At 42.8% G+C, this 27,694-nt stretch overlaps 1 protein-coding gene across 1 annotated transcript in view; it reads left to right on the plus strand.

Moving 5' to 3' along the window:
* The window catches only part of ERBB4 (erb-b2 receptor tyrosine kinase 4), a 596,557-nt gene that overhangs the window by 325,997 nt on the left and 242,866 nt on the right, over nucleotides 1-27,694 (plus strand). The window lies entirely within an intron of this gene.

Raw genomic sequence — 27,694 nt, forward strand, 5'->3', positions numbered from 1 at the left:
GTGAGCTAGAGAAGTATTCACACAGTGGAATTTGGAAGGAAACAGAAAAGGTCAAAATGGCTTCTTAAAGAAGAAATGCTGTTGTCAAGACATGAGAAAAGCCTGGACAGGATTCAATGACAGACAGAATTCAATGACAGACAAAGAGAAAACATGTTAAAAAGCGACAACAGGGGTGGCACCAAGTGCGTCACACAGATTGAGACTCTAGAGAAGAGGTGAAAGGAGAAAGGTATCCAGATTGCTGATGCAGTCAGTAGCACTGCCTGGGGCTGAAAGAGCGAAGGCAGAGTGTGCACGGGAGAGGGGATGCAGAGTTTGTTCTCAGTGGCAGACAGTTGTTGAGTATAGTATCTAGCCCAGCACTTAGAAATGTATTGTCTAGCTCAAATCTGGGATCACCATCTTTAGGTGTATCTCCACAGGCTAAGTACTTCCTGAGAGGTTTTGTCGGGAAGTGTGGATGCTGAGCGCTTGGAGAGGCTTGTCCAGCCTCACCTGCTATCAGAGTCAGTGCTTTCCTATGTTCATGCTCATGGACATCACCAGGAAAGAAATACTGGCTTTTTGGAGCACAGAGCCGTTTCTGATGAGAGACACGTATCCCAGAAGGGAGAGACTCAGTAAATGCACAAGGAAGCTGCAGCGCTTGAGATTTATATTGTGTTTCTTTTTGCTATCACACTTGGTGTGTTATCTGAAGGGATCTGTGAGTGAGGTGGTAAAACAGGGCTCTGTTAATTATACATCACCCAGCAAACTGATAAGGCAAACAAAGCAGGCAACCAAGTAACACAGGCATGAACCACTTCAAAATAATAATGTAGCAAGAACAATAGGGGAGTAATTCACAGTTCCTGAAGAAATTCTTGCAGTTCCGAGGGGGTGAGATAGCAAGCAGCTATTGACTGTTTTGCTTTCATGTTTTCCACCTGTCTGCCATGTGATTGGGAAGTATATTACCTGAATCCTTGTGGGAGCTTTTTGCACTATTGTCTTAAAAGCCTCTCTCTACAAGAATCGATCCTAATGGAAAGAGATGCAGGATGAAATGCGTACAGAGAATGGAAGAAGAGTGACAACTCATTTAAATATAGCTTACATCCTTTATAACTTTTGTTCCATGTAGGTAGGTGTACAGGGACAGCTCTGCATTTCCCTGGCTCCTTCAGGCTGCCCTGGCACTGCACAGTGGGATGAACTGCCAGCTGCCCAGCACAAGGGAATTAGTTCCCTTTGGGCTCAGGCACTTTCCACCAGCGCCAAGGCCAGGAGGGAGGGGGAAGATTGGTGTGAGCTGGCAACTGAGGTTCACAAGCAGGTCTAGTTACTGAAGGTGTTTGCTAACACATGGAAAACATGTCACATACACAACATAGGTGCTGCCTCACAAAGCACCAGCTCAGGTGGAAGGGGAGAGTGGCAACCACAGTGTGAAGACTTTGGTAGTCGTGTGGCCTAGCAGCACAAAGTGGTTGTATGCTCTGCCTTGGCTGCACAAGTGCTGAAGCACATGCCTGCACTGTGGAAGCCAGGGATTTAAACCCCAGCTAGCTGCCTGGCTCAGCTGCTCTTGGCAGTGGAGCAGGGAACCCAGCATAGGCCACAAAGGCTTCCCCAGATACTAAGTAAACATTTGGGCGGCAGGCCAAAACCAATCTCCATGCTACCCGAGTCACACTGTTCACAGTACGAGTTCTAAGTGCTCTGAACCCAGCCCAGAACATCTACTTGAGATACCGTGATTGCAATACAGACATAACCTTTACATGAGAGAAGATATATTAAAATCCTAATTGGCTTCAAAGTTCGGTAGCAATTCACATTTGATCAGCAGTCCAAACACAGAAGTAGTCCCAAATTTGTCTGTTGTCTCTTCAGCCTCAAAGTGAATGAAGAACTAGAGGAATCAACCCGTAGTAAATTTATTCACCTTTGATTTTAGCCTCTTCCTTAAGAAAGGAACATTTATGTTCTGGAGGGATGTAGTAGAGGTATTGCAAATACAGTAATGCCTGGGATGGGTTATTTTCAAGTACCAACCGGAGTAGGAATCCTGACTGGGCCATGTGTGTGTGAAGGCACATACTGCTGGTTTTTTAATAGACTGAAGAGGACTGACTGCAATCCAAAGGTGTCTCAGTCTGGGCTTTGCAGGGGTAAGTTATTTGCCATGTGTAACTTCATGCTGTTTACAAGACTAAAGTGCATCCCTGTGTCTTTGTCTTTGAAAAGCTAAGAACTTACATATAAAAGACTGGCAGCATTCAGGTGTTACACTGACAAGTTTGGTTTGGTTCTGTTAAGTGCTGGAGAGGTTTGGAGAAACAAATTCTGCTTCAAGTGTGCTCCAAGCAAAGATAGAAACAAATTTAATTGGTATAAGAACGGAGGAGAAGAAGAAAGTTTTCTGTTCTGCTATTTCTCTGCATGTGTCTGTCTGTCCATCATTTCAGCTTACCAGTTTTCTACTGCACCACCTGTATAAAAATAGAGGAGCATGTAACTCAAATTAGTGGGAGTTAGCCATCTAAATAGCTTTTATAATGGTATGCACTCTGGGAACACAAGTCCAGTTTGGAAAGGGTGGGACACAATCCTGAAGTACTATTCTGAAAAAGAGACTGAGCATCTTAAATCACATAGGTTTGAGAAAGCCAGGTTGAGGATTCTGCTTCAAAACCTTTAGGTGCTCAAGTTTTGAGATGGCCTGAGACTTTCAGCTTTCATGTAAACCCAAATCCACTTCCAGCCATCATAAATGTGGAGTGAGAATGAGAAAGATGAATCCTGAATTCTCAGAGGCTAGAGAATGCATATCCGAAAAATAACATTGATTATTTTTAACATCTCAGCATTTTTTAGTCATGACTTCTCAGGGGCTGACTGAGATCCTGGAATGCTGGGGGCTGCTTAGCCCACATTTGTAAAAATAGCACATGTCTGGCAAAGGCAAAAAAAGCTGAAGGATTTTCCATGCCACCTTCTATTGTGTGCTTGAAGGGTGAGGTAATGTAACATACTTTTGCTTTACTTTTAGAAGGTCCAGGTACTTTTTAGGAATTGCACTGGTCACGTCTGTTTCTGTGGATGTATTGTGGATGATGAAACTTTCTGGTCTTGGCCACTCTCCAGCCAGCGCTATCTGTTTATTACAGGCCATGTGTGGGAATGGAGTCATAAACAACCTCTTACATTGGCAAACCCACAACACTAATCACTTTTGTATTAACTTCAGTCAATCCTGAAAAAGTAAATGTTGTGGATTATAAAGATAATAATGTGCTAATCCTTTCGGTGGTCACTGACCATTTTAAGCTGTTCCATCTCTCATGCCTGAAGGATAAATCCTCTGGCTCTTGATGAAAGGCTAGATAGCAAAGTCTGTATTCACATCAAACACCAGACTTGTTATCAACAAATGCACTTTTCTCACTATTGCAGATAATTTTTGATCCACTTGAACCTTCAATCTGAGATTGCACTTTTCCACCCCATGCTCTGGGCTTTTGTCACCAGGTCTCCTTCTCAGAGCACTGATGAAGAGGTCAATGAACATAAAGGTCACTCATAGAATAAGTGGATTAAAAAATTAACAACAGTGTTAAGGGCATACCCTGATACCGACTGAAGTCAGGGAAGAGGTTCTCCAACCTTAAATGGGCTTTGGATCAGGTAGTGCTGAGGTGGGCTGTCTCCTCTGCAAATGGAGTTACCCTACACTAGAGCCAGAAAAAGGGAAGAAAGGGAGCGATACGGCTGAAGACTTGGAGGTGATTCAGCCCATTTTCAAACTTTATTCCTCCTCTTAAACATGAAATAAATCCCAGCTTGAAAACCCTTCTGACTTCAGGAAATTCAGTAGCTGGTTGTAGAAGTTCCAGTTGAATGTGCCAAGCTGAGATATGAAGGTAAAAACGTCCTTCAGATCAGTTTCTACTACTAATATCCAATAACGGATGTATGAAACAACACCCCAGCAAGGACCAGCAGAGTCTGTAAGCCATTAGTTACAGGATTGTTCCCTTTATACAGTGGTCAGCCCATGTCTGGTTTTTCATGTTTGGCACTGGAAGCGGTGTTTTTCCTGTGCAAAGTGAATATTGTTCTTCACACAGAAAAGCAGAAACCACAAGCAGTTGATTAAAGATTAGAATAGTAATGGATGTGTTAAAGTGCAATGTACTTGGGTAATTGATTAATTGCTGCAGTCTAAGCTACTTGAAGAGTATTACATTCATTCTCTGTTAAATCAATCTCTGCCTTCTGTCCAAGCCTTGTGACTGAGAGCTGGAAGGCATGAATAACTATTAAAGTCAGCCGGATTGGTTCTGCTGGAATAGGGAAAGCTGGTCAGTGCCCAGCATCCCATTTGCAACCTGTTGCTTTCTGCTGGATCTCATTCTTACATTCCAGCAGTATCGCAGGATTGCAGGCAGGTGGAAGATGGAACTGGTAATGCTTTTAGCTTCCCATAGCCCACTTTTGCATTTCTTTCACCTTGTTGCTGGGTTCTTAAAAACAAAACTGTGATCTCACACAGAAAGAAACAGCCCAACAGCATTTTAATGAAGGTGTTCATCCCAGGGAATATATGATTGCTGTGAGAAACTGCAGTTTGGGATAGGAACCATGCATTCTTAACAACACAGGAATGCCAGAAAGGACTCCCATCTTACAATGACAAATAGCATAGCAACTGGAAGCCACAGACTCATTGCTCTGGGGTAACACAAGCACAGCAAGCTCTGAAAAACAACCGTGCGTGCAGGGCTGGTTATTGAGGACCACAGGGAAGAATGAGATGTGGTAGGATAAGCATCCTAGAAAGCGTGCTTACAAGAAGCTTCTGTTTCCCAATTTTCATAACTGTTTGTAAGGAATGATACTTTAGCTCCTTTCAGGGCCCATTGGAAGAAGAGTGTAGAAGAAGGTCAGTGAAGTGGTGGAGCATGTAAAATGGACAGCAGACATTGTGCCTTTCATGAATTTTCTTTCAGGCTTTTCAAGGTCCATGCTGTCTTCTGTTGCTATGCCATTTCTGCTCTCATCTGGTGACCAACAGAGTCCAATAGATCAAACCCCATTGTATGTGCATGTACAGTGTGTGTTTAAGAGGGTATAGGATAGTTACCAGCTGCTCACTGACTTTGATCTGTCAGATGTTCTAGAGAGATGGAAAGCCCTTCTTCTGGGAACTTCTGGGATATTCTTCTGACTACCATGAAGAAATGCAGCTCTTTGTGCTTCATGTCATCGCTTTCCACGGTTACTCTGTCCCAGATGGACATCTCAGACATCAAATTTGTTTCTCCTTCTCTCACTGTTGAAAACAGTGAATCCTTTTGGAGCATTTAGCAAACAGAAGCTGGAGGAAGGTGGACCCTTTGATTCATAAGCAGGGCAGAGAGCCATTCCCAGAGGAACTAGCACACTCCTGTTTTTTTGTTTAGGAGTATTTCAACAGGCCATGGACCTAGTGTTTAGAAAACTAAGTGTTGAAACACTGACAGAAAGTTGTATTTTTCCAGATATTTATAGAAGCATGTGTATAAACGTTTGCAGAATGAAGGCCTAGAGTGTTTTATTTGTTTGTAAACCCTACAAGTGTGCAGTTATTTGAATGTATTTTATTTTGATGACTAAACATGGCCATTTAGGAAGCTTCCTTTCAGTTGCTGCTTTAAAAATGGATCGTGTGTCTAGCTTCTTCTTTCTTATACAACCTAAAACTCTACCAAAACCCAATGACATTAAGCATTGACTACTGTTAGCTTCCCAAAATGACGGCTTAATTTCCCTCCATGAATATTCAGAGTTGAGAGCCCATAACACTGGAATATGATAAACATGGAGGCTGCCGGCTGCCGCATTCACTTGCATAGGAACTGTTTATTATCAGCAAACATGGTTTTGACAACCACTTTGAGGCAACGCTGCTTTATATCAAATATCAACAGAATTAGCATGCGTTTCCATGTTAATTACTGTAGTGCACCGTGCTGTGTGATGGCCAGGGAATGCAACAGGGAGGGCTGAGCTTTGCCAGTCACTCACAATGTAGAATTCAGCTAATGTGAGTTTATTAGCTCCGAGGAACAGCATTTAATGAGCTGCTAACCTCACGATAGGCCTGCTTTCCAAATGGCTAACAGGGCCTGCCAACTCATACGTAATGTATGAGAGAGAAGGAGGACACCACAATAGGTTTCTGGTATTCATTAAGCAGGCCTGCAGAAGTCACAAGTGGCAAAATGGGTGACCCTGAGGTAATCTCTTAGAAATGGAAATAAAATGCACATTCCACTGACTGGCTCTTGGCAATTATGTTTACAACACCATTAACCAAAATGTACAGGGAGGAAATAGAAACATGCTTTGGCTTTAAGCTCCTGATTTTTTCATTAGGCTTTGAAAACTCTCTGAAGGTGCTGTTCATTATTAACACCATAAAAACAGGTGTTTCCATGGGCAGATACTCTTCTGTGAAATAGGGATAACTGTAAATTAATAAATCAGGTACTGATGTTGTTACTGAATGTGATTGGAAAAGTCCGTGATGCTCTGCTCTTCCTCATTAGTATGGTGTAAATATGCTGAACAGAATCACTGAGAAACGTTGATTTCAAGAATACTTGGTATAACATTCAGGGTAAACTTCTCCTTTCTCAAGTGCTGCTGTTACTTTGATTTATTCCTATGGTATGGCTGCTGGGTTTGAGTGGCATACCTGCTTCTCCACTCTCTTAATTGACCATTGTATTGGTTTATTGTTTTAATCAGTGTTCTAAGCTGCACTGCACAAAGAAAAGGAGCCCATTTCAGAGAGACAGACAAGCAAATCTGTTACCTGTGGTTTCTTTAGGTTACTGTCTTTAACAGTCTCTTTGATACTGCAATGCTGATTGGCGAGAACACTTTTACCACTAAGGCATAATAAGGGAAAATGTAATAAAATGTCACCAGGCACTTCTCATTTGCAGTTGTTTGGCTAAAAAAATAGGTTTCATAAAACTTAGGTGAACTTAGAAATCACCTGAACTCATTGCTTCTTAGATTTATGGCTCAATAAGCCTGAATATATGCTCATAGCCACTTCAGAGTACTGTGACAATTCATCTCACCTGCAGTCAGTGTTATGCAGAGAGTTGCAATCAGATTTGTCAGGGAACATCTTCCAGGCAGCAGACACTGGCCTGAGGCTCTGGAGATGTGGCTGCTGTTGCGGGCACAGGGATCCCATCCCTGTATGACCTTTGGTAAGTTGTACCTCTTCATTATGCCTTATGCTGTCCCTCCTGATTCAGCCAGTCAAATAACTTTAGCCTATAAGTTCCTAAAAGCAAGTTTCCTGTGAGGTACCCAGGACAGAGAGGGGGCCCTGACTACCCTTCTGTAGGGCAAGTATTTAATGACCACGCTATATTTCCTTTATGGTACTCCTGAATTCATATTGCCATGCTTCTTCCCACAAACATATCAAAGTGTGGCACCAAGCTATAAGGGTTTTCTCCAAAACCACACTGCAGTATTCTTCAATTACCAAAGCAGTGTGAAGAAAATAAATATGATGCTATCAAAGGGATTACAAATTCACAAATGCTCCAAAATAGTTTAATTGAATGCTGTCCTATGGCCTGCCTAATGTGTCTTGATGCTGGTATCTCAGAGTATGGACTTACTTTCAAAAGAGGGACAAAAGTAGCATCCCTGCTCACGCAGTCTGCTCACATTACTGTCGTGGCAGTCATTTCCTGCATGTCTCCAGTGCTATTGCTGAGCAGCACACTCCATCCCAGAATAGAACTGAAGAAGAAATTGAAGTCTGTTGCTTGTCTTGCAGTTTCAGACACGTGTAGCACTGTCCTCAAGGCTCCTCAAGATGCCTTTCTCTTTTCTCCTCTGCTCTGAAAAAGGCAGTTTCTTGCTCCTGTAAGCTCCTGAGCTCCTGGTGCAGGATGTTGTCCTGCCTCTGGCAGGAGGAAAGCAGTGGCAGTCCCTCAGTGTGTTTCCTCTATCCCAATATTTCATTGTCATTATTGATTATAGAATTCATGTTCAAGAGGAGCTTGCTTTTCAACTCGCTTTCTGTAGGTATAGAGCAACCTGCTTACATATTTCTGGCTGCCAGGGAAGGGAGGAAGCATTATGTGGTCAGAGACACGATTTTCTTCTGATACCGTCTTTAGGCAGACCCACTTATAGACTGTTTAGTGTAGTAAAGCTGTGTCTGGTTGCCCACAGCATTTGTGTGTTCAAAGGAGCTTCCTTGCTTTCGAGATTCCTTGCATCTATTACCTTAAAATTCCCATGCTTTGTGTAGGGTTCTTTATGTTCCTACAGTCTTTGGGCCTGTCAGTCCTGGCATATATATGAGCTCATTACCTTACAGGTTGCTGTGCTTACAGTTTGTTTTCTTTCTGGAAGCCAGTTTGAGCTGGGTCAGTTTTTGTGTCAGGAAATCTCCCACTTGCCAGCAAATCTTGCCCACAAATGGCCCGAATCCAGTGTGAACTTCCTTCCATTGGATCTGTGCTGGGCCAGTTGCACCAGCACTGGCTTTGCCTGCTGCCCTCTTTGCACGCCTTGCCCTCTCTTTCTCTGTGCCGAGGCAGTTAGTTCTGAAACAGTGACATGTCTGGGATAAATCCAAAACACAATTAAATGCCTGATTTTTTCCATTGACTTTAGTTGAGACCTTTCATCATTAGTCTATTATGTCTTTTAATTTTTAAATTGTTTTACATTTCCCATGACAAAAGAATGATTTAAAATGAAAATGAGGGAGTTCCTTGTACAACTCACATCCTTTAGTGCTTTGCTTCATGAAAATTGTGCATTATTACAGAGTGAATCAGATAAGGTGAACATTTGCCCAAAAGAAAGGGTTGTGTATATGTGCCTACAAACACAGCCTAAAGCCGTGGGTATGGCTTTAAAGTATTTTTCTTACTGATCATACTTAAATTAAAAAACATATATGTATTAAAAGCATACATATGCTTTACGTGCCTTTTCTGTATGTATTGTTTCTGATAGCCCTAGTTATATGAAATGAGAAATGAAGATGTGCTTAAAAGGGGCATATATCTGGAGTTTCCGAAGCTACGGTGCCCTATAGCTAGCTGTATCTAGTGTTTCTGTTACTTCTTGTTTCAAGTCTTGCTGCTAGGTTTTTAATTATTTCTCCTGTGAGGAAGCTGCTTTTCCTTGTTCTTCAGGTGCTGCACTGGACTGGGCTAGGAACTGATGGGTGGGATGCATTTGGGAATGCTCGTGGCACTCGTTCTGTGCCCTTTGCCAGCCCCTCCATGTGCCAGGAAGCTGTGCCTCCCTTAGGCAGGGCTAAGCTTCTAAACCCCATAGTTCAAAAAAGGCCTTTCTAAAATCAGATCACAGGAAGGGAAGCATTTATTTGAGACCACTCCTGGAAGGGTTTTTTAAATAGCCCCTCAGTGTACAGTTCCAGTGTATTTCATGTGAAGAGCCAGAAGAGCAGAGGAGCTGGATCCACCCGCAGGCTCCAGTTGCTCATGCAGCAAGCTGAGTTCAGGGAGTTGGGTTTAACTGTTTGGTCAGGCGGCATCATGTGAGTCTAACAGGAATTTCGAGAGCGTGAGGCTGGGAAGATGCTTCCTTTCGTCTCCCACCTCACGCGGATGCGCTGCGTGTGTAACCGTGCACAGGGTGCATCTCGACTGGAAATGGGATCTCAGTGCTTGACACTGAGCTTGGAAGTTTTCAGAACAGCGACCATAGATAAGCTTTTAAGCTATTGGAGATAGAGTTGCATAGGACTGTATGATCATTTACATTTCAATAGGGGAGAGCTTTATTTAACAGATAAAAACCTTTCATCATTTCTTCACTGTCTAGTGAAAGACACTACGTGTGTGCCTGCGTAGGACCATTCGCAGAGACTGTGATCTGGTTTGGTTATATCACCTTCAGTTCACACCTAAACTGGGGCTGGCACAGCATGTGTGTACAAGCGCTTATGATGCTGCCCTTGTTAACTACACTGTGGTGCAGCTCCACTAAGCATTAGTTTTTAAGACAGATAAAGCCTTTTCTTGTTAACAAGAGTTAGAAAGCAAATGGTTGGTGTTAAAGCCACAGGTGGAATGAGCGGCAAAGTAAAGTGTTAGGTGAATGGAATTACCTGTGGGCTTCAAACACAAGGATGTTTTCTCATAGGTTATCAATATGTATGAATGGTGGAGCAGCACAAGCAGTGTCATTATGGCCTTATAGTAAGTTGGGGATTGTATTCTAAGAGGCAGACACCAGGATAGTTATTTGGATGCAGACTTGGGGTTAGGTGGGGTGAAGAACTCCTGAAGTAATGTCATGTGGAGATGTTCCTGATCCCTTCATTCCTTTATCAGATCTGCTAAATAATTGCCTTTTTGATCTAGGAATAGCAGTTATGATTTGCTGCTGGTCACAGAAAGGTTAAGCCTTCTTCCAGGGCTATTTTTAAACATGGCAACAACTGTCTTCAGTGTTTGTAATCTCTCCAGAAATAGATACCACTTAACAAGAACACTAAGCAAAGGGAAGGGCCTTTTTCAGGAATTCCCACTCTTCACAGGCATTTCGTGTTCAAGATCACTTTCAGCCCAAGGACACTTGTGGCTGCTGGTGGTCTGATTGGTGACCCTGGCTGCTGCCGGAGCAGGAGCTGCAGGAGAGAGCAGCACCTTCTGGAGCAGGGGCTGAAGCACAGCAGCTTGGGGAAGGGATGGTGCAGGGAAACCCACTATCAAAAAAGCACAGGACTGTGCTGAGAATGGTGGGGGGGGGGGGGTCCCTCAAAGCCCAGCTGGAGCAAAACCAGCCTGGTCGTGCTGTGTGGACATCCCTGCCACCATGGAGTGTGTGTCTTGCTCATAGTTTGTGTGTGCATCTTATCACTTAGGACATGTTAAGCCTAATCACTTATCAGGCGGTTCTAGTGTGAACAGCAGTTTTGTACTTCATTGACAGGTCCTGTTAAATTCAAACCAACCAGGCCAAACTCATGTCAGGGAGAGGGGAAGATACCTCCACAAATATAAGCAGCTTTCTCACCTGCTTCAAAGCAGCTTATTCTCTGGGCGTTTGATGACATCTGCAGGAAATGATGAATCTGCCATTCCTGTTCCTCATCACATGGATTGGATTATTCTTTATATTGCATATCAAGTGCTGCATTACATACAAATATCAAAAATAGGCTCCAGAAAATGCATAAGGTCATCAAACCTGGTTCCCTTGATTGCTGCCTGTGATGGGAGATGAGTTTGTTCACCGCTTGTGAAAGCTGTGTACCATAGTGGAAAGAGCCAGACTTCAGTATCTCTGTATCAGTATTCCAGTATGGCCAGGCAATTAAGCTCTGGATCTCTAATTTAAGCAAGCTAGAGACCTGTAGATATGCATGCAAACCTGGTAATCATTAGGTATGGGTTTGAGTCTGAGACTGGCCTCAGTTGCCTTTGTAAAAGCATGGAAGGACAGGAAGGTGCACAAGTGTAGTACAGTGCAGTAGAACTCAGCATGCAGGGAGCCTTGCAGGTTTTCAGGCTTGGAACTACAAAAGCGAAATACTCACATAAACCTCCCCAGGTAGAATATGAACCCAAATATCAGAGACACTCTCATGGCTCATTGACTCCAATGTACATTTTGCCTTGCTAGGGCAGAATTGAGCTCTTCAAGGTGTTATTTTCCTCAGAGATAGGAAGCTGGCAATTTTTTTATTTAAAATAGAGTAGAAAACAAGCCAGTGTGCACGAGACATTGTCAGTTGCCAGAGACAGTTCTGTTATACTGGCCAGAAGTACTGCTTTTAGGTGGAATTGAAAATGTGGTTTTCTCTGCCAGGAATTGAAGTTTATAGCTGTCCGCGATTTGTGTGTCTGATAGTCCTGAGCTGTGAAGAGAACAGTTCATTCTCAGCCAGCTCTGATATGTGAGAAACCTGGGATCTGCTTTTAGAATATCCCTGAAAGCTTAATTTGCAACACCAACGTTACAACGCCTTGTGAGCAGTTTAGCAGATACAGCCAGACCTCAATTATATGGCACAGGGTACACAGTAGCTTTTAGCTGCACTGTTCTTAGCAGGAAGGCAAAGTTGTTGCTTAGCAAAACCTGGTGATTTGCTTTTGGTTAACCAGACTTTTTATATAATAGTAATTTATTAGTGAGTTTTTGGCAGCAAACTTTGCTTTCTCTTGCCTGTCAGCATTCATTCTCATGTTTGTTAAAGCACTAGGTCTTTAACACAAATGGAAAGATTGACTCTTAAATTAGCTGGACTTCAAAACAAAGTTACAGAAAGTACCAGAGAGTGATAAGACATCTCTGAAACTGAATACAACTCTGCATCAAGGCCCTGTTTAAGAAGAGCAAAATACACAACCCTGTCACTGTTCTGAGGGCACAGATTTAAAATCATGCTCCATGGCTGTCATGAAGATGCCAGTGGCTGGCTGCATGTTGAAAAAGTCAAAGAAAAGAGAAATGGAGAGGAAGTAGTTACAAATGCTAATTGTGTTAGTAGAAAGCTATAAATTTTGTAATGATTTACTTCTCTCACCTTTCCTGTTTTATGATTTAATAAGAATAGTTTGGGAAGAGGGGGAAGTTGAGGAGGGAAGGTGAATGTCACCATGGCAAAAGGGAGATCTAATTTCACCACCCATCTTCTCATTGCAAAGGGCTATGTCCTCACTATGTAAGCTATGCATCTGTGGCTAGGGGCTGTGGTATAGCTAAGGCTGAACTGAAGCTTGGGAGCTAGTCCTCATTCCATCCTTCAGCACATCTGAGGAAATGGGCAGTCAAAGGGGTGGTGGTTCTGTGTTGCTTCCCTGCATTTACCCTAGTGACGGTAGTTAAAGACATAGCAAGGAAATAGGAGGCAAACTAAAATGGGGTTTTCCTAATGTGTGGATTAGTAAATTTAGCAGATTTGATGTCGAGGGGTTCTGTAAGTACAAAGTTGTACCTGGTCACCATAAACTTAAGCATTCTGATTTGCACTGGCTGGAGAAACTCTTTCTAGATAACTTGGGGTGAATTACTTTTGACAGCCATATGCAATTCAGTTTCCATAGATACTTTAAAGGTGATCTATTACACCTTTTCTGGGATAGATCAAGTATTGATCCCTGGCTGAGGAAGATCTCCTCATTCCTGTGAGTGCCTCAGGCACCATAAGGCATCTGATGCACGGGCTAAACATTGTTCCCTGGAAGTCACGATACATTGTGTTAATACAATAAAAGTTTTAGCAAAATACAGTGATTGCTCCAGCCAAAGGACTAAAAAGAGCCAGAATTAAGTTGAGATGAACAAATTACTTTTGTTAGGTCAATATGTTACACTATTCGTTTTTAATTAGGCCATGACAGCGAGTCTCTGCCTGTCTTGCACTGATCAGTTATTCAAAGATCATCCAGAATATGCTAATGTGAGGCTTCCAGAATCCTTTTAGGGATACATTTAGCATATTAAAAGCATACTTTGAGCAGTAGCAAGACATACTGTAGCGGTGGTTCACAACCAGCCAGACCTGGAGCTTACTTAGGCCATGGTATGCTCTGTGTCCTGTAAATTATTACTGTGTATGTTTTTTAAACTGAAAGCAGGTCACTCTTTTCCTTATTAATTAAGGCTGGAAGCTGATTCCTCTGTGCCCATCTGCTTTAATGTGCTGCTTAAGAAAAGCTCTATCCCTAATTTATTCAAAGCATGTAGATGCTTCTTACATACTTTGAGGCCTTTTCCATCAAGGCAGTCAGGACTAGCAAGTTGTAAATGGGTGAGTTTAGCTACTGTTAGTCAGAAGTTGGACTTTATAGAAATTCAGGCCAAAATGGTTCACTGGTCTCTAGCTGCTGGATGTGGAACCTTTCATAGTGATGAAGACCAACCATTCAGGATTGCAGCAAACTGGGGATGCCGACTTGTTCTTCCTCCTTTACAGAAAGTCAGCAAACATTTTCTCTCCTCTCTGAGTGCGTGGCATTCCCCCAAGGACTTCCTTGGCTCCTCTGCACTGCAGCAAGGACTCCTATCCTCTTACAATTCTGCTTCACTGCTGACCTAGAACGGGCCAGCTTTGCATGAGCAATGGCTAACAGCAAACCTATCTGAAACCAGGAGGAACCTTTGAAAGCATCTCCCGGAAGCAGGTATTCTGCTGGCTGAACAGGAGAGACTTCATATTAGGAATGGCAACAGATTTTGTACCTGCAGATCTCCTCATATTAACATGTTTCCTACACACCTGCTTTGAGGTAGCTATTGTGGAGTTGGCTATGGGACCTGGTTTGAGGATAATAGAGGTAAAAGCTTTTGTTATTCACTGATCTCCAATCCAAACTGGAAAATGGTGGATTTAGTTTTCCAGAGGACTTGGGAAGTTAATGGAAAGAGATGCAGTAAAAGAAATTTCTCTGGTTAGAGAAATAGCTGGCCACCCATGCCATCATCGTGTTGCTTCTGTGTCATAGCAAGAGACTGCTGCACCTTTGCTTGTTCACACCTCTGAAGGAGCGTTTCAAGAGCCAATCCTGAACAGGACACTAAAACCTGCAGGCATTTTATAGAGTTAAGTAATTTCAAAATTAACATAGCAATTTGCATTAGTTACTGTGTAATCACTTTAGTATTTTTCCCAGCCTCCCTAAGGCAATGTTTTAAGGCATGTTATATAGTAAAAGTGGGATGAAGCAAATGAACACTCATGCACGTAGGGCAGGGTTTTGTAAACCAATGAATGTTGGTGGTGTACTGGCAGGATTTTGCTTCACTGAAGTCACTAGTGAAACACTTGCTATATCCCTGCTGGAAACCCTGCTCATATAGTTTGGGGATATGTGGGGCTGGCCCCTCAACACCTGCAAGGTGTAAGCACAATCTAGTTAAGAGTTTGCCCCTGGGAGTGGGCCCATAGACTCCATGTTATTATTTCAAATGCCCAGGCTCTTAGATCCTTAGTTTCCAAAGTTCATCTCATTCTTAAACCTGAAGAGGGTGTGATTAAATAGTTACATCTCCTGTATGAAACAACTCAGAAAATGTCCTTTGATTTGCATGTATTGCTAATAGCCCGTCTGCCTTTTGAAGGTGGACTTCCATGAAGGAGCTTTGCCTCAGCTCTGGCCATTTGCTGGCCTGGCTGGTAACTTTTCCCATTCAGAGCACACACAGGATTTCTTGCCTGAATTCCTGTAGCATTACTTGTCATGTTCGGGATATTTGTTCGCTAGAATGAAGTGCCTTTTGCTATGCAGTGTCTGTTCCCTGTGTTGGTACGTGTGGATTGTGGTAAGGTGGACACTTAGCTTTTCTTTAGGAAAGAAAACAAGTTGATTTAGAAGCCTTTCACTATAAACCTTTATTTTTAATCATTATGGCTTATATCTGAGCCTTATTCAGTTCATCTTTATTCGCATTTTGTCACTAAATCTGGACACAATGCTCCAAGATCCTGGGGCCAAGCACAGCACCTACTCATCAGTCCTTCTTGGAAAGCCTGTGCTGGGCTCCGGCATTGAGAGCCTGGCTTCCTGCAGCCCTCTCTGTGCAGAGTCCCACTACTTCACACTTTGACAGCTTTGGCATTATTAAAATTGTTCATTGAACCATCTTCCAGGTTTTAATGTGTGATAGACTGTTGATTGTCCAAGTGGGGTTCAGCACACTGCAGCCCCATAGTTAATGTTCTCTTTTGATTCTGCAAAAGTTGAATGTAACTTTGTCACAAGGACAAAGAGAATTTACTTCCCAGTGTCTCTGTGTGCTTCATCAGTGCATTTTTGCCTGACAGCCTGTTTAAATTGTTCTCTCTTTCTGGTGTGACTCAAGAAACGCATCTTGAGGACTGTATAAAAGTTCCTGTATGCAAATTTGTTTTGGAACCGATTTTGCTGTGCATCACAAGAGTTGTTGAAGATGATCAAAGGCATACTAAGCTTGAGAGAAGATTACAACAATTACTTCTTTATTTCATATGTCAGTCTCATATTGTTCTTTGTTCTAGCTGTCTCTTTTTAAATCTGTACATTTTCAAAATGGTTTCACCATTCTGTCACTAAGGATTCAGCTTTTTTAGTGAACCATCAAAGAATCAGTTATTGACTTTCTTTCTGTCTTGGCAGGAGAAGTGCTTACCTTTCAGCTTCTTCTCTGTGTAACAAATCTACTTCATTTTCCCTTTGCTAGGCTTAAAAAGAGTACAGTTTGGGTAGGGCCTACTGTGCAGTAAATGAATTCCAGGCTGAAACTGAGAACACTTTTCTCAGGAAAGGAATTGTATGAAATACATATCTGTGTATGCACTTCTTTCCTTTTACTTTCTACAAGAATTAGGCAGGAATGAATTGGCTCAAGATTACACATTTGTTTCTGTTGTAGTTTCAATAGAACTTTCTGTAGAATAAACATCATACCTACCAGGCAGGCATGCACATGCACACATGTGCACATGGCATGTACTTTTATGCATACTTACAAGAAGTGCTATTTAAGTTCAAAAGTAGACAGTGTAAAGGTGAGAAATGCATGTCCCTTGCTTGTATCCTCACAAAAGAAATTGGCACTAGAATCATTATGGGCCAAATTTTGATGATCTTGTTTATACTGATGATATAAAGAAAAAGAAGCTCATGTGTTTGCTTTGGTGATGAGTAGATCTGATTCAAAATCATTGTCCCAAAATAAACTATGTAATAACTGTGTTTAAAACTGAATTCAGCTGACAATTTGAGGTGTTCCATAGTAGATGGAGCTGGAAAAAATAAAACATGAAAATATTCAGCAGAGAGCCATAGGAATAATACAAGTTAGGGAAGTACTTTTTTGTAGGGAAGTACAAGTTTTTGTTCACAGCCAGTGAGGAGAGCAGCCTGGGGAGGAAACTTAGGAAACTCATCTGCAGATAAGGAAATAGGTGATGTTCAAGACCAGGCTAGATGGAGCCTTGGGTGCCATGGTTTAGTGAGAGTTGTCACTGCCCATGGCAGGGGTTGGAACTGGATGATCTTAAGGTCCTTTCTAACCCTAACTCTTCTATGAGTCTATGATTCCATGAAATAAGGTTAAAGCATTTCTGTTCATGTTTGCGTTCAAGGGAGCAACTCTTTCATAAACAATTATCTATATTTGCCCCTGTGCAAGGCCTGCCAGGTGGAGCATCTATCTCCTGCAGATTTGACATAGTGTGTAGCACTGCCACTATGTACATATATATATATTTATCATATTCTTATCACATATTTATAATGTATGAATAGTGTAATATTTTAAAGGAAGCATCAAGTATCTTTATTCTTTGTGCTGCTTCATCCTCTTGTTCTTTGTGTAGCTCGCGCTCCTTAGTCATTTGTGTGAGTAGACCTCAAAAACTCCATTTCCTTTTCTTCTTGTTTAGGTTACTTTTAAATCTGAGATAGCTATTGGCAAAGCTTATATTGTAACTTCAGAAGAAATAGGATTTAGCTAAATGAGCAATCTCATCTTTCTCTTTATCCCTGAAAGGGTTACAGCTTTGAGCAGCATTGAATTCCCTGTGAAGTTTGTATATTGGTGAGGTGGCTCCACTGCTGGTGATCTGTGCCAAGGAAGTTTTGCTCCAGTCCTCCCAGCACCCCTCCATTAACCTCTACAGGCACTTGTATTCTTCTTCCATAGAAAACAGAGGAAGTGAGAGAAAGTGAGAGAAGTAATTAAAATGACAAGACATAGGAAGCAATAGACCTCATCATCATTAAAGCTTTAGTTTATAGGATTCTTCAGTTTAAAACTGATGCTTTCAGAGGTGTAACACCAAGGTAATTAAACTGGGTTTGTATTTTGGTCATTTTGCCTGTTATCTTGCTGATTTGGGTGGTATTTTGTTAATGATCTCTCAAGGGGAAACTCCTGTAGCTGAGAAATTAATGAAATATTAATAACAACCAAAGTGATGCATATGATTCTACTTTGAAAAAGCCTGACCTGAATGTGCTTTGCACTTATTGTGTTCTCTGAGCAGAAAAGGCACCACAAAGTGCGTGTGCCCCACACTGCCTTGGGCATGCTGAGCATGAAGTCCCTGGGGGGACTATTCTAGGTTAGCGAGTAGGAATCCACAGGTAAAGCAAAGTCAGGTGTGGGCAGCAGAGCAAGATCCACAGGCCTGCTGAGCTGAAAATGGACTGTCAGAGCACACCAGGCAAGATTAAACCTGAGTGAACAAAATCTCTGTGGAGGTCTAGAAAAGAAACAAGGGACAGAGCTGTAAACATGAGCTCTGGCAGTGTTCAAGGCCAGGTTGGATGGGCTTGAGCAACCTGCTCTAGTGGAAGGTGTCCCTGCCTATGGCAGGGGGTTGGAACTGGGTGAGTTTAAGGTCCCTTCCAACCCAAACCAGTCTGGGATTCAAAGAGGTGGAACTGCCAGAGAAGCCCATATTAGTCCCGAGAAGACAGAAGTACCCACATTAAGTAGATTCCTCATCAAGCCCCTTCCCCTAGTGCTGAAAACAGTTGCTCTTCCACAGTAAGTGCCAAATCCCTCTTTCCTTGCTGTGTTTAGCACGGTACATCTCTGACTTTGGCCTCATTAGGTAGGTTGAGGTGAAATCTGTGTCTTGGACATGCTTCCATTAGTAATTTTAATTAGTTTACCCTGATTATGATTAATACATGCTAAGAAACTGCTGCTTTGCTGGAGAGTGGAGTAGGTTTGAGGCAGATGTGTAGGGTAGTAACAGTTAAAATAGCCCATACAAGGTTCGTGAAACCTGTTAGTTAACATTTTTGCTAGACCTCTGCCAAAATAAGAGGGTTTTTTTTGAGCCATTCAACCATGTGTACATAATGCGCAAACTGTTAAATAACAGCATTCAGAGGATGGCCCAGATTTCAGAATAACAGCAAGTCATTTCCAATTCCTCTGAACCTTTCCCCACTTTCCCTGAGTGTGCAGCATTTTCTTAGTTTAGAAGCTTTTTGATCATTTAGGAAATTAACATTGCAGCAGCTTTTGAAGGGATATGCTCATCAAGGAAAGCAATTCAGATAACAAAAAGGTACAATTGTTAGTTGTCTCTATCATTATGGGGAGAAAAGGCACTGCAAGGTGATCAGAGTCCTCCACAGCTACTGGCTCTCAGATACCACGTTCTGCCCTTTTCTTCTCACCCTCCCCAGCAGTTCTTCCTTGGGGTATGGTGGTATGTGATGGGGAATGTGATGTTGGTCATTACAGAGCCATGGGATCCATCATGTTAAAACTGTGCTGTCTACTTTGTTTTCCCATCTGTAAAGTAAAATGGTGGTACTTCTTTTTGGATTTTCCTTTTTCTTGTGCCCACATGAGGTTGGGGACAAAGGTTGTCTCTTTCTCAGGGTTCTCACAGTGGCTGGAGCCTTGAATTGCCATGTCGTTAGAAATAGCCACAAGGTTGAGTTGTTGGGCTTTTCCCAATTTGAATGTGAAGTCACCAGATGAAAGGGATGGATTTGTGCAGGTACTTTTGCATACACACTCATTAACACAGTGAGTGAAGCTGCTGAAAAAGAAGTCGCTGCCAATGCTGCCTCTTACCGTGTCTTACACCCAAGTGCACACAGCAGTGTTATTGACTGCTGATGTGGAAATGTTCTCTCAAACCAGGCATTCATAATTAAAGTAAGATCAAATACTCAGTCTTTCCTCTAGTGCTAATGATATGGAATAGCTTCCTTTTCTTGTATTATTTTTTCATGTTTGTGTGTGTGTGTGTGCATGCGTGTGTGTGTATTTTTGCAGCAAGCTGGAAATAGTATTTTTAGGCAAGAGGACTAATTAATAATTCATACATGAATAATGATGAAAGCAGCTGATTAAAATGTATATCTAGCTTCAAAGGGAATAATCTTTAGAAGTTATAAGTATTTATAAAGCCCACCTCACCCCCCATCTTCTCTTCCCAGCCAACAGCTGTTGTTACTCCCATTCACAGGTATCAGGTAATAATTATATTAGGCAATATAATCTAGTCATAAAGCCCTAGTTTACTGAGGAAGTGAGCAGCTCCTGTTGCCTTAGCAAGGGGCATGGGGGGAAACTGGACTGCATCTCCTGATGGCAATAGAACATGGAGCTTCAAAGATGGAGCACTGCAGCTCAAGAGATGATGTGGTGTGTGATTAGCACAGAAATCAAAGACGCATATGGGTATTAAATGGGTTCACAGTTAGAGCTCCTGCAGCAAAAAAGGCTTACCTGAAGATTTTCTAAAGATGACTTCCATTTACAAGAGTTATCCTGCCAGTGTTTGCAGCTATTCCTGACAGCACACAGCGCAGGGAGCATTACAGTGCAGTAGTAGTGATGTGTCAGAATTGTGGCTCCTCAGTGGGAGTAGCTCCTCTCTTTGGTGCCTTGTGACCATCAAAATAACATGTTGAGCATCCTTGACCAGCAGGAGAGGCCTAACAGTAACCACTGCAGTTATAAGAGGTAGAGATATCACAGAATCATAGAATCCTAGAATGGTTTGGATTGGAAGGGACCTTAAAGCTCATCCAGCTCCAACCCTTGCCACAGGCAGGGACACCTTCCACTGGAGCAGGGTGCTCCAAGCCCCTGTGTCCATCCTGGCCTTGAACACTGCCAGGGATGGGGCAGCCACAGCTTCTCTGGGCACCCTGTGCCAGCGCCTCAGCACCCTCATAGGGAAGAGCTTTTGCCTTATATCCAACTTGAACTTCCCCTGTTTCAGTCTGAACCCATCACCCCTTGTCCTGTCACTACAGCCCCTAATGAATAGTCCATCCCCAGCATCCCTATAGCCCCCTTCAGACACTGGAAGCTGCTCTAAAGTCTCCACGCAGCCTTCTCTTCTCCAGGCTGAACAGCCCCAACTTTCTCAGTCTGTCTTCATACAGGATGTGCTTCAGCTCCTGATCATCCTTGTGGCCTCCTCTGGACTTGCTTCAACAGCTTCATGTCCTTCTTATGTTGGGAACACCAGAACACGCAGTGCTGCAAGTGGGGTCAGCTGTAAACTTTCCTAAAGGAAGGCCTTGGTTCACTTCATTTACTAGGGCTGTATTGGATCATGCCCTGCCAATCAATTCCTCAGTGTCTGTTTTTCTCTCCTTTAATCTTTCTTTAGAAGGGAAAAAAAAGGCCCTGAAAACACCACACAAGTCGAAGAAGTGAAAAGAGAAGAGGGATCAAAGTCTTTCCTGAACGTTGTGTGTGTAGAACCACCTGCGGGGGCAGATTTGTCATGGTACATTTTGCAAAAATCATTAGCTTGTCATGGCAAAATGGGAAAAGTAATAAACCAGCTGTAAAACCAAGTTAAACTCTGAGCCTGGAGGATCAGCCTGTCTAAAATAGATGACACTTCTTTTAGGGGCCAGCTCTTACTTTCTCCAGTTCTGGAGGACCTTTGCTCTTTTCCTTTTAGCTCAGCCCTTTTCCAGGCCTCAACATTTCTGCAGTGTTTTGTATTTGACACATTGAAGAACACTCATTATTACCCTTTCCCCTCTGGATGATCTTTTCTTTCATCCTGGTGATGTAGTGGTGGCAGTACATAAAATTAGAGCTAATTCACCAGCCAAGTCCTTTCTGCTACTATCAGTTTATAACCTCAGCTCCAAAGTGCTTGAAAGTTCCAACAAGTTTTTAGGTAGGGAGCATTTGCTTGTTGGATTGCTGAGGCCTCTCGTGTTGCATCCTATCTTCCTGAACTATGAGTCCTTATTTTGTGTTAGTGCATAATATATGCTTATTACTTCTTGTGAAACAAGGTCACATTACATACCCGGTTGGCAGTGTTCAACTCCTAATAACTCATCTGTGTTTGTATTCTGAACTGAATGACCTGAAAAATTGCAGGTTAAAATGGAAAGGAGAAGGAGGAGGGGAAAGGCGCATTAGGAAGGAGAGAGGTTCAGGAATGCATTTAGAACTGAGAAATCTTAATTTTCCAGCCCATCTGAAACTGGAAAGCCATGGAAGGTGTAGGACTAGATGTTCATCTGGAGTAAACAGACATGGTTCACTGATTATAAGGGAGCTGTGCAAATTTCTGTCTGCTGAGGGTGCAGCTCATCATTTCTGAAAAGGCATTTAGAGACCAAAGGGGAGAGGAAGAGATCTGTTTGTTTCTGAGGTACCCCTCAGTGTGCTGCCTCTAGGACAGATGCAACGTGGAAGCAGTGGTTGCATCGGTGCTGCCTGCTCTACACTCTTTCCTGCTCCTCAGCAGAGGTCTCACATGGTCCATCCTGGCTGGGATTCATTCCTTCTTGCAGCTTGGTAAAAAACATGGGAAAAGTGGCATTACATAGCACTCCCAGCTGTGGGAGCACTGCCTTAGCTAGTGCCATTACATGTTGGAGTTGCTCTTCTACATCAGTTGGTTTTGTCTGGGGTTTTTAACTATGAACATTTCTGTTAGTGAGAGAGCAGCAAGTGGGTAATGTGATGGGATGGCAGTGTTGGTAACACACTCAGGAGCCCACAGACATTTACACACACACAATCTATCATCTCCCTTTAAAAAGAAGTGTTTTTTTCTGGAATGTTTTGCTAACTTTTGCCCTGGGGCAAAGCTCCAGCATGTACTCTTGTAAGTGTCAGTTCCATATCCCTTTAAATTCAGTTGCAAAACTCCCCTTTGTTGCTGAAGGATTTAAATGTTGCTTCTGCCTTTTTATATTTAGACCCTCTGGTACAATGGCATCTTTCCTATGCATTGCACTCTGCGTGTGATGTGACAGGCTGGGTGGTATTTGGAAATCTAGTGTGGTTTTAATGTATTGGGGCCCTGAGGTGTATTGAAAAAGCTTTTGGAATTTCTCAGGAACAACAGGAATTTTTCCACTGGGCTTTGGGCTTTTGTTAGTCCATGAAAAGCAGTTTTCTTTGAACAAGTGACCTTTTCCTTGTGGTTCCTCCACACAGTGGGGGCTGTCCTGGTAATACAGAGGTGAGGTGAACTCTCTTCATCTTCAGGCTGAGAAGACTGCAGAGACCTGGCCTCACCAGGGACCCAAAACCTGGTTTAGAACAGGGGGGAGTGTGGGGAGATGATATACACATGTACTTTAAGGAGACATTACCATGGAAGATGCCCTTTAGCACTGAGGGTGAGAATAAATTCAGCTATTTTGACTCAGGACCCTCAAGTTCTGAAGCAGACCCTTAGCTGATGAAAACAGTACTTCACTAAAGGCAGAGGATTAATGTTTGACATCTGTGTTAGCTGTCATTTTTCTGTTCTAGCTTTATAATTTATGTTCTTTTCTTTCAATTATCAGGCCTGGCTTCAATCCTCAGCAACCTACTGCCCATCTCCTACTCCTTGGGCTCTCTAATCTTAGCTCTCTGCCAATGTTTCAGTAAAGCCAGCACTGCTTCACTTTGCAACTCAGCTCTGTTTTGGCTTCAGCACCTTGTGCCCTCTCAGTTTAGCACATGGACTTTTATTTTCATCTCTTCTTGGTCTCACTAATGAAACAATCTTGGTGGCTGTAATGGCCACTTGTGGTTGTGATATGTTTCAGTCCAACAGCTTTCTTAGTTAAAACCGTAACCTGCAATATATTGCAGTTTTTCTCTGTGATAAATAAAGGATTTGGGGGCATACCAAAAGCAAGCATGTCCTTACTGTCTAGTGTTTAAAGCAAAACTGAAGTGTGCTTTGTAACAAGTTAATGCTCCATCCCTGGCTGTGTTCAAGGCCAGGTTGGACAGAGCCTTGAGCGACATGGACTAGTGCAAGGTGTCCCTCTCCATGGCAGGCAGTTCGAGCTGGATGACCTTAAGGTTCTTTCCAACCCAAACCATTCTATGATTCTGTGATTCTATGAAATTAGCTTTTGCACTTCTCTTTCAATTATACTGTCAGATTATTCTTTTATTACCTTGAATCAATTTTCCCTCCCTTCTTCACCCTTTCCATTTTCACAGCTTTGCTTTGGCTCAAGCCTCTATTCAAGCTCAAACTTCCCTTTTATTCGGTAGTGATCCTTAGGTGGCTGTAATCTGGAAAATGCTTGGCATTCTCTCAATTGTTAGTATGTCAGTTGTTAATATTCAATAGTAACTCATTATGCAAAGCTTATATCATCCTGAAGAGCCCCAGCTTAAGTAGGGTCCAAAGCACCAGTGCTTTCTCCTGAGAATATAAAAATTTATGATATTTACTGTCAATAAACTTGTAAGATAAAATCCTATCAGCAAGGGGGCAGAAAAGCAGAAAATTGCAGACTAAGATGTGTGAAGAGTTTACAAAATAGAAGGGTTAGTTAATTATTTACCTTCGATGGGCAGTAAAATCCACAGATAACAGCAATTGGAGTGACTCATTCTGCATTTGCTTTGTTAACACTTCACAAGAATAGTCTCTTTTTAATCAAAAGTTAGCCACAAATAAACTGCTTCTATTAGTTTCGTGGAGAGAAAACAGAAAGCCATGAGCTCAGCTGTTTCTTCCAAGGAGGATGCCCGTTCTGTTCTTAAATCCCGAGATTTAATGGACATGATTCAGCTCACCCTCCGCCTGTGAATGAGGACATTGCCCGGCCATCTCAATAGCTGTAAAACAGGAGGTGAGGCCTTGGAATGCAATCCACAGCCTGCCAGATCAGGAGGTGATTTGGGTAATTGAAGGAAAAAGCATGATACTTGTCAAGGCGCTGGGTGACAACGAGATGCTTTTGTCCACTGCCATAAATCCACCAGCCCTGGATTCTTATTATCAGCAAAGGCTGCTTCTGACAAGATCCTGACATACAGCCGCAATCCGTCTGGGGCTCCACATTTGCTGCAATGGGGATCCAAATTGTTTTTTGACAAATCCTTAGGAAGGCTGCCAGAAGCCTTCTGGCACACACTTACAACCAGTTTATGGTTCCACACAAATATACTAACTTCTACCAGAGGTTAAATGTACTGCATTAGCAACTGTATTCTACCCTCTGACAGGAAGAGAGATGTTTTGATGAATTAGTAATTCACTTGAGAGTAGTGTGAAAATACTGCAGACGTGACAGATGGCAAAAAGATAGCATAGCAATGTTGCATTATTCCTATTGTGTCTTAATTTGTAACACCTTTGCTCGTCACATATTAAAAGCGAAAGCAGTAGACCAATACTTGGCATGGCTTTTTGCTGCAAATTTGGCAAATCCACAGTTTTTCACCTGGGAAATCCTTACCCTCATTTCCATACTAGTGATCACAATGCTGTCTTTCCAAAACAAGCAGTGAATGCAAGCCGGCTGTCTCAACTTCACAGTGCCAGAAGAACCTGACTGCCACTTGATGTCTTTACACTCCACACAGCAGCTGAAACAAAAATGTAGGTGATGGCTCATGAAGCCAGTTTGTCTCATAGCTTACGTTCAGAAAAGGCATCTTTTGATGTAGAAGGTTTTGAAGGTGTGCTAGGGGCATAGGGAGTGACATAAACACGTGTTTTCATGCAGGATCACACCACAAAACAGAATCGAGTTGCAAGTCTCATTGCAAACATTCTTGAGGTTAAGGCACAGCGAGGTGTCAAACTGGCCACATAACAATGAGGACCAGAAGGGAGGCTGGGGCACTGCTCTTCATTCATGGTTGTGAAGCTGGATGAGACATCTAGCAGTTTCTTATTCCTAAACTAACAGTTTCTATAAGCTATGTTACCATGCCTATCACCTTACATTTCAAAATCTGTCATTCATTTTCTCCTTTTTCTTTGCACTTAACTTTGGTTTTGCCAAAGAAAACATTTTCTTTTCTCCCTTCTACGGCAGTTTTTGCTCTCTTTGCCTTCCTTCTTGACTTCTTTTCTTTTTCCATCGTATGAGGCAATGCTAGGAGTCCTTTCCATGTGGAAAATAAATCCAAAAAAGGAAAAGAAAGCATGTTTTGGTACTTTGTGTTATGCAAACATGTTCTTGAGGACAAGCATATTTCATGTGTTAAGGAAGAGGATAACACACACTGCGACTTGCAGGCTGTTGTGGGATGTTGGAGCAAGCAGGTTTCAGAATGGTAAAATCATCCATGTGGAAAACCAGAATTTTAAATGTTCCAGACAAGATACCTTTCCAAACCTCCCACCTGAAGACCAGTAATTCTGTGACCACCACTTGTTTGGCTGAAGAAAAGAATACATCAACCTGTTGCCTTATTAGGGACATTGAATCACAGAGTTGTTGCAGTTCCCCATGCCAAAGCCTATCTGTGCCCAAAGTCTGACTGAAATAATTCTGTACAATTTGAACTGCAGTTGCTTACCCAGAGACCAAAGCAAAGAAAAGGCCCAGCACCAGTGGGAATATCTGAAGCTGCTGAGCTGTTACCTGGGGAGCACCATTGCACAGAGGAGCTACTGCATTGCTTGAAGCTGTGGCCCCTCAGGCTTTGGGCTTCATCAGAGCCCCAGTGATGTGGGTTAAAACACAGTTAGTGCATGGAGAGACCTGCTGGGAAATGCTACACGCTGCAGGGTGCTGGGTGAGGGTCACCCCCAACTACAGCAGCAAGACAGGACAGCCTCTGTTCTACTACCACCTTGGTTGCCTGAAGCTGTCAAGGAAAGGTGGTTTAGCTGAGCCTTGCAGCAAGTGGTGCAAAGGCAGTGTTGTGGTTTCTGTGCCCCATCGTCCTTACCGAGTGCTTGTTGGTGGAAGAGGTGGAAGCTTTAGGATCCTGGAGGAAAAGAAGATGTGAACTTGTGTTGGCTTGGCAGTCAGAAACCCCCTGTGAGCTGTGGTGGGAAAAAGGAAGGGTCTGTTTTAGAGTGTGTTTGATGAGTCTGGGGAAAAAAAAGATTTGTTAGCATTTGTGTTTCTTCTTTTTTGTTATTGTGAATGTGCCTTATCTTCTAAGAGGCTGCAGTTGTGATGGGAACTGATACTCTGAAGGTGTTTTGGTAATGGAGGGGTGTTTCATGGTTTTCAGAGGAGAATGACCCTGTCTTCTTTTCTGTGAGGGAGTACTAGAGAATTAGTCAGACTCAATTCCTTAGGAAGAGATCTACTTACACTGCTAACCGCAGGGGGGCTGAGGTTATGTCTGCAGTCTTTTATGGGTCACTATGAGTTTGCTTTGCTCATGCATACAGCTGAGTCTGAGCTGTCTCGGTAACACCGTGCTGAGTTGGGCATCACAGTGTATTAGCCTGAGTCTAGCACTGTGCTAAAGCAGCTGTATAGCTTTTAGGGGACTTGGAGCATGGAGAAAACTTGTTCGTCTGTATCAGAGGAGTACCTACTCAGAAAGGTACCTAAACAAGCTCAAAATGAACCAGTTTAGCTACCAAGCACAGTCTAGCTCTTGCAGCATAGTAAATTGCCCAATTTGGAATGCTTGTGTGTGCAACAGCTTGTCAGCTCGCTCGTGGTATTCATGATCTAGATCCTTTACTGCCAGCTCGGGGAGCAGCAAGTGTTTCTGTGTTATGTTCACAGACCACATAATCTTTTCTGATGCTTTGTGACAGACAAAAAAGCATTTGGTCTCTACTACACTGCTCTCCACAGCCATATGAGACTGGCATTTAGGGGGAATTTCAGTTATGTGGTGTTGGGCATCTTTGAAAGGCTCATGGGTTGCAGGATGTGAGGCCTTGCATTGCGCATCCACAGACTGTGGCTTTGGCCACGGTGTTGCCACTGCCACTCTGAACCACTGTGAGATGCCCTTTTATGCT

This window comes from Melopsittacus undulatus, chromosome 8, assembly GCF_012275295.1.
Source record: "Melopsittacus undulatus isolate bMelUnd1 chromosome 8, bMelUnd1.mat.Z, whole genome shotgun sequence".
Classification (NCBI taxonomy): Eukaryota; Metazoa; Chordata; class Aves; order Psittaciformes; family Psittaculidae; genus Melopsittacus; species Melopsittacus undulatus.